Here is a 7,793-nt window from a genome sequence, read left to right as displayed (position 1 = left end):
CCCAGAGAACACAGGGCACCATGAAGTTTTTAGTGACAGGTTGGTATGGTGACATTCTAGAATTTTTCTATGTGAAATCATTTTTAACGCAGAATTAATTTTTTGACATAAAGAAATAAGACTTATAAACTCCTTTAAAATTGTGCTGTAGGTGTGGGGAAGATGTAGCAGCCTCTACTCTGAACCCCCCCCCCCTTTGCCTGAGGACTTCTCAGGGGCTAGCACCTGCCCGACCTGCGGCCCTGGCCACAGGCTCAGCTGATGACCATGGGCTCAGTGTCTAAGCAGCAGTTTGCAGGTGACTGCGCCAAGGCCGCAAAGAAGGCACAAGAGAAGGTGCTGTCTGACTCTGCTCGAGCTGCAGAGGGGCCTCAGCTGCTGCATGGGGTTCAAGGTGAGCATGGGGTTCGGCTTCCCATCCATGACTGCCTGCGCTGGGGTCTCCCTCAAGCCCCAGTGGACGTCTTTGTGCACCAGAGCAGGCTGCACATGGAAGGTTCCTGAAGCCTCACTGAGGGCGAGGCGGTGAAGTTCACCTTTAAGAAGTCTGCCAAGGGTCTGGAATCCATGCCTGTCACTGGCCCCGGTGGCCTGCTCTGTATTGAGAGTGAGCAGCGGCCAAAGGGGAGGAGCCTGCAGAAGCCAAGGTCCAAATGGGACAGGAGCTACAACTGTGGTGGGCTAGACCACCATGCCAAGGAATGCAGCTGCCACCCCAGCCCAAGAAGTGCCACTTTTGCCAAAGCATCAACCATAGGGTAGCCTCCTGTCCACTGAAGGCCCAGCAGGACCCCAGTTCTCAGGGAAAGCCTGCCTACTTCCCGGAGGAAGAGGAAGAGATCCAGAGCCCTGCACTGCTCTCAGAATCCCAGAATTGAAGCCCAGGAGTCGGGTTATTCTCTGGCTAATGGGGAGTTTCAGGGAGGATGCATCAATCTGCAGAGTGGAGAAAGTGGGGCTAAGGGGGGTTGTGTGGGTAGGTTGCACTGCAGTGTCTCAGGCCGTGTCTCAGGCCGGGTTCCCAATGTCACCCTGTCTTTCCTTGGAGGCAGGGAAAGAGTAAGGCAAAGGAACTCCTACCAGGCTCTATCTCAAAGCAAGTGAAGGCTTTTGTGGGGGAGCCACCCTAGAACCTGCATGCTTTATCTGAGGCTTGGCCAAGTGACTGGGATAGAGAAGTTCTTCTTTTGTAGAAGGCTTTGTGATATTTCCACGTTCCAGACAGGATGGGAAACAAGCGTCAAACCAAGATTCATGACCCTCCAAGCTACTGTGTTCTGTGGAAGGGACTCCCAGGAGCAAGGCGAGGCTATTTTCACACTGTGCTTACTCACAACCCAGTCCTGCCATGTTGTGCTGGGAACGATGTCTAGCAATGGGTTGTGATGACAGGAAAGGAGCGTGGTTGGGGGGACAACTGTAGACCTGCTGCTCCCACCCCACTCCCAGCCCTCTCTGGGCCAATGAGATTTTAATTTATTTATTCCCTTGGCTCCCACTTTCTCCAGGATGCCAACTGCACTATCTACATGCGAATGACATATCTTGTGTGTTTTGCTTTGTTTTTCTTAATATAAATATTGGGTTTGTATTTTTGTATATTTTAATCTTAAGGCCCTCATTCCTGCACTGTGTTCTCAGGTACATGAGCAATCTCAGGGATAAGTCCCTAGCAGCTCCAGGTCTGCACAGCAGGAATACTTTTGTTGTTGTTGTTGTTGTTGTTGTTTTGATCACTATGGAGACCAACCTTTTGGAGAGCTCAGCCTGTTGAAATACCTCATCTTTGCCAATTACAGCTGGCTTTTCTGCCATAGCATCCTTGAAAAATGTCTCACAGGTTTTAATTGAGTTGCCCCAAGATTTGATCTGGTTTTGGCAAAATATAGGAAATCATTCCAAACAGGAAAGGGTGGTGCCAGAGACATTAAAGGCTGGGCCTGGTGAAGGCGCAAGAGTAACTTTTCATACCAAATCCATCATTTTGCCAGATTAGTCTAAGCCTGCCATGCACAGCAGAGTGTGTTTGTGTGTGTGTATGTTGATTTTTTAATGCAAATTTATGAGAATGAGGTGATTTTTGTTTGTTTTTTGATACTGGGGATCTTGGACTTCATTTGTTCTAGGAGGCACCCTGCCACTGCGGTATCCTGGTAAGAATGCAATTGAAGACCAATACCCTTAATCCCACACTATGCTGTCTAGACATGGAATCCTTAGCCTTTCACAATCTTGGCTTCCAGAGAGACTCACAAGTGTGGGCGTCCATGGCAAGTGTCCTGCCCTGCTGTATCGTGATGGTTGATGGGTAAATGAAGGAGGGGGTAGGGAGTTTTGTTTACATGCTTTGAGATCACCACAAACCTTCCTCACTGTGTTGAAATGGGACAAATGAAATAGAACACATGTGTGCTGTGTGTGTCCGATCCTGGTTTCTTGTTTCCTCCAAATGCTGCCCCTGCCCCTAATTAATTGTATTCCTCTGGCCTCTGTAGGACTTTACAGCTTCTGAGTTGGTGATTGCTAGGTGGTCTATTTGTGTGATATAAATGTGTTGGTCTTCATGTTCTTTTAAGGGGTTTTATTGTTTACAAAACTTTTGTCCTATTGAGAGAAAAATAGCCAAAGCATCTTTGACAGAAAGTTCTGCGCCAGACAACGCCATCTGAAACCTAAGTGTGGGGTCCTCTTCCCAAAGTGAGCCTCTGGGATCATGGCTTTCCCTTCCGTGTTCCTCCCCTGTCTCCCATTCTGGACCACAATGTCCTTAGACAGCCCACTTCTCCCTCATAAGAAAACATACGCTCAGTTACTTCATTGGGCATCTCTACCACTCTTGAATAACCCACGTGAAAGTTCTGAAGAAGCCACCAACCTCATTCTCCCATTGTTTCCTAACTCAGTGAAGAGTTTCTGGTTGGTGATTTTGAGACAGAGTCTCACTCAGTAGCCGGAGATAGTCTCAGGTCCTGGCTATCCTCCTGCCTGAGATTCCTCTGTGCAGGGATGGCAGGTGAGCCACTTGTCCTTGGCAAGACCATCTCATGGTGTGATTCGTCCTTGGACAGATCAAACCAATGTCATCTGTCAGCCTAGGCAGCGAGAAGTAATTGTGGGGCCTTCCATGTAGAAAGTGGAATCTGGAGAGCAGAAAAGGGACTATGAATGAATGTCCAGGTGAGGCTCTCAGGAACTCAATGCCGGTGCAAGAAACTTACGTCAAAGAGGCCACGAGATTGTTACTAGGAGATGGACAAATGTATCTCCATGTTTACTGCTAGAAACCAAAGCTCTGTGAGAAATCTTGAATTTATGGGGAGGGTGGGAAAGGGTGTACTTGTCTGTCCTTTCCCTGATCTCTTTCTTGAGCTGCAAGAGACTAAGTTCCAGCTTGGGCAGCCCCACCCTTGGGGTGTTTTATTTCATGGCTGATTTTTGCTGTACCTGTGTCCTTGTATCCCTATCTCCTATCGTATAATCATTTTATAACACATGCTGACTTTACCTTTCCTTCTCTTTCCTGGGAAAAATTAAGACTTACTGGTACTCCAAAAAAGGGAGGAAGGGAGAGGGAGGGAGCGATACCCTAGGAAATGCGAAGAAAGATCTGAAATTAGATGCCACGATTGATTGGTGACAATAAAGTTAGTCCATTTGTGATTTCCTCCGACAGGTCCAGACAAGAAACACGACTAACAGCTATCATTGTGCTAACATCCTCAGCAAATCATCCACAGCAGTCAGAAATTTAAGTAGTACAAATCCCATTGATGGATCCTCTGAATCTGGAGTCCCCTGGATGAAAGCCTGTCCCATCTGACTCCAGCCATAGCCAAGGAATACCCAATACTTGCTGTTCTCCATACTAGCCACTGGGTGGCGCTGCTCCCCCCAGTGACTTGGAACCACAACCTATTTGTTAAAGAGGCAGATAAAATGACCCCATCAAGCCCACAGGATTTCTGGGTTGTGACCTAACTTTGTCCTTCTTCCTGAAAAAAAGACAGGCTAGTCGCTGAGACTCCACTTTGTTCCAGACTTTCCACATGTCATGCAAATTAATCCCTGTGGCAGCTTCTCACAACCACACCTCCTGATAACACCTCACCTTTCAGGTTGAAAAAAAACGGTACACAGAGAAACAAAGTAACTTTACTCATCATTTAACCATGCAAGAAGGGCACAGAGTGGAATCCTTGTTTTGACACCAAATGTAATGACCTTTTTGTACTGCACAAATAGACGCCCCTTGAAACCTCAGTCCGTGTGGCAAACCGTGGTTGCCCATAACCTCAGAGTTGCTGGCATCTGGGAAGAGACCAGGTGCAGTAGTCATTTCTCAAAGGAGCAATCACAATAGGCTACATAGCACCTACCCTGCAGAAGGCGTGATCTAGTGCCCTCTTGTGGCTTAACATGGAACTGAAGCGACTAGACTTGATTTGGTATGGTTAGGCTGGAGGGATTTAGCATTGCTAATTATCTACCATGATGAATACCTGGGATCTTCCTACCAGGGCAAGTCCTGGTGTCACCTCTGTGGCTGGCGAGCTGATTCTATTGCAGTCACCAAAAGGGAACCCACTAGTGAATGCCAAACGATATGCAGAAGGATGGCGATGACGCCGTGTTGGACAATATTGGCCGGGGGCTAGGTGCTCCGATCTTAACCTGGTCAAAGGTTTCTGTCGTTCAAATCCTGGTGCTGCAGATGGGGAAGGCAGTCAGGCTGGTGTCGCATCAGTAGGAACCATATTCTCCCGGTCCTGGTGACAGACAGACAGACACATGCATGCTTCAGCTACTTAGTCCCTTCCTAAAATGCACACCTTGGTGACTGTCCTCCTGCCTCCCGCATCTAGTTCTAGGTGCTGGCTACTCTCACAACATCCTTTAATCCACACCTCCCAGAGCCCCCAGAATGTTACTGCTTCCCTCCTCCTGCAAGCTCCACACACCAGTCAGGCTCTGGGTACCCATTCCAGCAAAGACACCTCATAGCCCAGTTTCTGTCTCAGAGCTGTTGAGGGGCTTGCCTGGGTCCAAAGGCAACAGGGGCAGCAAAGTCCACTGAGCAAAACCACGAATCTCCTGAAGTCACACAGAGCTGCCTCTCAGGGAAAAGAACAACAGAAATGCTGGGGAATTTCATGGGGGATTTGGGAGAAACTCATGGGAACTCTTGTAACCGAACCCCCTAAGAGAAGATGAGTCTGTAGGGGTGTGTGAAATGAACAGGATGTGGGAAATACCGGAAGTGGGAATGAACAGGATGTGGGAAATACCGGAAGTGGGAATAATAGATGAAGGGCATGGAAATACCCTTGCTCTTGAAGATGACAGTTTGGGGTGCTCTGACTGGAAGAGGAGGAAAACAGCTTCCAGAGCCCCGTACACATCCACGCTGCAATCTTACGAGCAACCCTGGGCTCTTCTTTATCATCACCATTTTCATATGAGGAAACAAAGGACCAAAAAAATATAAATAAATAGCCAGTCCAGGTTACCACGGAGAAGTAGCAAGGTCACAATCAGGTCGTCCATGCAAAGGGCTTGGCCTGCTGAGACTGCTGGAAATGTCCAACCTGCTCCTGCATTTCAGTGACTTGGCCTTGAAAAATGGCTCAAAAAGAAGTTGGTGGGCAAAGACAGGATCACAAGAAAGAGAGTCTCATCTGCATTCCTGGACCAGGCAGCTGTGAGCTCCCCGGGCCCTCCAGCTCAGCACAGAGCAGATGATGTCGCTTCCAGCACTGGTGACAAGTCCACTGATGGACCCAGGAGCACATGAAATCAAACATCCTGCTCAAACACAGAACTGCCTGGGGACAGAGAAGGACCAATGAGTCGCACTCATAGCAGGCCTCTGCTAACAAGATGACTAGATAGCAAGACATTTTCATACCCGCTGAGGCCCACTTATCCAAGGTCTGGCTGGGTTAACATAAACCGCCGAGCTCCCACCTCTAGAAAGAGGCAGAGGCCATGTTCACAGAGCATCCTGGGCACCCAGGAGCTGCCAAACTAGACTTGGAGGACGGGAGAGGATGAAAGCTCTTCTCATGCTCTGACCAGCAGATCCAACATCCTGAGCAAACAGGATGTGTAAAGCTCACTTCTTCCAAGACCCCGATTCCAGCATCACTACCAACTTTCTGTGTCCCATCAAGCCTGGGAATTTCCTGGGCAGGAACATCTGTCCCTTTAGTTCATTTCCACTGTCTAAGCCAAAACTGTGCTCACTCCTGCTGCTTCTGAGACTGGGAGTAGGGGGGAGAGGATGTTCCCTGTACCATAGGCTCCCTATAGCTTCTCCCAGGGAGAAGCCAAAATACCCAAGTTGGAAGCCTCGCATCCCAGGCCACACAGATAGAACCAGAGTAGGGACAGCTCTACAGAGAAGCCCTCCCTGCCAGAGGCTTAGCCCTGACTCCTGGCAGGCTCCGAAAGCCTAATAATAATAATATAATAATAATATAAAGGAAGACTAAAGAACCAGTGTAATCACTTGTACCTTTTCAGATAATAGTATAATAAAAGTAGAAATAAGTAGCAAGAGAAATTGCACAAAGATTTGAAGATCGAATAATTGAATTTTGAATGAACGGTGTGGATCATTGCAGAAATCAAGAGGGAAATGTAGAAATTTCTGGCATTAGATGATAATGGCTGTGATAATTTTCACATCTGCTTGAAAACTTTTAATGATTTTCTAGATAGTAAAGTTTCCTTTTTTATGTAGTTCAACTTGGGAAAATGCACATCTTCAGGCAGAGAATGAGCTCTTATTTACTTGGCTTAATCAGTTACCATGAGAATCACATTGTATCTGGGAGAGTAATGTTTTCCTTGGAGTGCATTAAAATGATGCACAGTAAACAAGGTCATTGACGCCATGGGAGGGAGAGTCCTCCTACCCCGTCCCTTATTTAGTCATGGCTCCTGTTGGGCAGCCTTTCCAAGACACTTCGTGCCTGTGATGCTTCATGTCTGGGATTCACCCTGCCCTGTACAAGGGTTTGTAGCACTCCACACTCAGAGCAAGAGGAGGTATGGCAACCTTCCCACTGTGTCTCTCTTCTCCTCTAGTCTACCATTCCATTTCCTACACCTTTCAGTACCTTACACTTTCAGGGTTTGGTTTTGTATTTCAGATATGCTTTTCTCCTATTTTTCTGTCAAGTTAGGATATCCCCTTTTTATTTATTTATTTATTTTTGTACATTACTTCTCTTGGACTCCATAAATGTATTTTCTTCTTTAATGTTTTATTCATATGTTTTAGGTGTATGTTGGTTTGCCTACATGTATGTCTGTGAAACACATGAGTGCAGTGCTCCAGGACCAGCAGAAGGTGTCTGATCCTCTAGAATTGGTCGTACAGACAGGTAAGAGCCGCCCTATGGTGATGGGAATGGAGCCCAGGCTCTCTGGAAGACCGGCCAGTGCTCTTAACCACTGATCCATCTCAACCCCCCATGTTTTCCTTTGTTAATAATTTTGCATCTGATCCAATGATTCAGTCTCATGAGAACAATGCCCATCTGGAGTTTTACAATTCTAAAATCTTTTAAGGATTTTTTTAATAGAATTTTTACGTTTCTCTTAAAGCCCCACATTGCCACAGGTGGTCATAGTGTAATCTTTTAACAGGCATTTGGAGTTTCCCAGCTCTGTATACAACATTAGATCCTGGAGCTGTGTCTTTCCTTAGGGACAACAGTGCAGTCTCACGGAGGAATGTTAGCTTATTCTCTATGCTATTGCAGTTTTGTTTTTACTGTATATGTCTG

At 47.0% G+C, this 7,793-nt stretch overlaps 1 pseudogene; it reads left to right on the top strand.

The window, feature by feature from the left end:
* The first annotated feature begins 267 nt into the window (after positions 1-267).
* LOC127695423 (protein lin-28 homolog A-like) lies at positions 268-878 on the top strand (annotated as a pseudogene).
* The last annotated feature ends 6,915 nt before the right edge of the window (positions 879-7,793 follow it).

Source organism: Apodemus sylvaticus, chromosome 10, assembly GCF_947179515.1.
Source record: "Apodemus sylvaticus chromosome 10, mApoSyl1.1, whole genome shotgun sequence".
In the NCBI taxonomy this organism is placed as follows: Eukaryota; Metazoa; Chordata; class Mammalia; order Rodentia; family Muridae; genus Apodemus; species Apodemus sylvaticus.
Note: the sequence above shows the minus strand (reverse complement) of the source record. Positions and strands in the feature narration are given on the sequence as shown.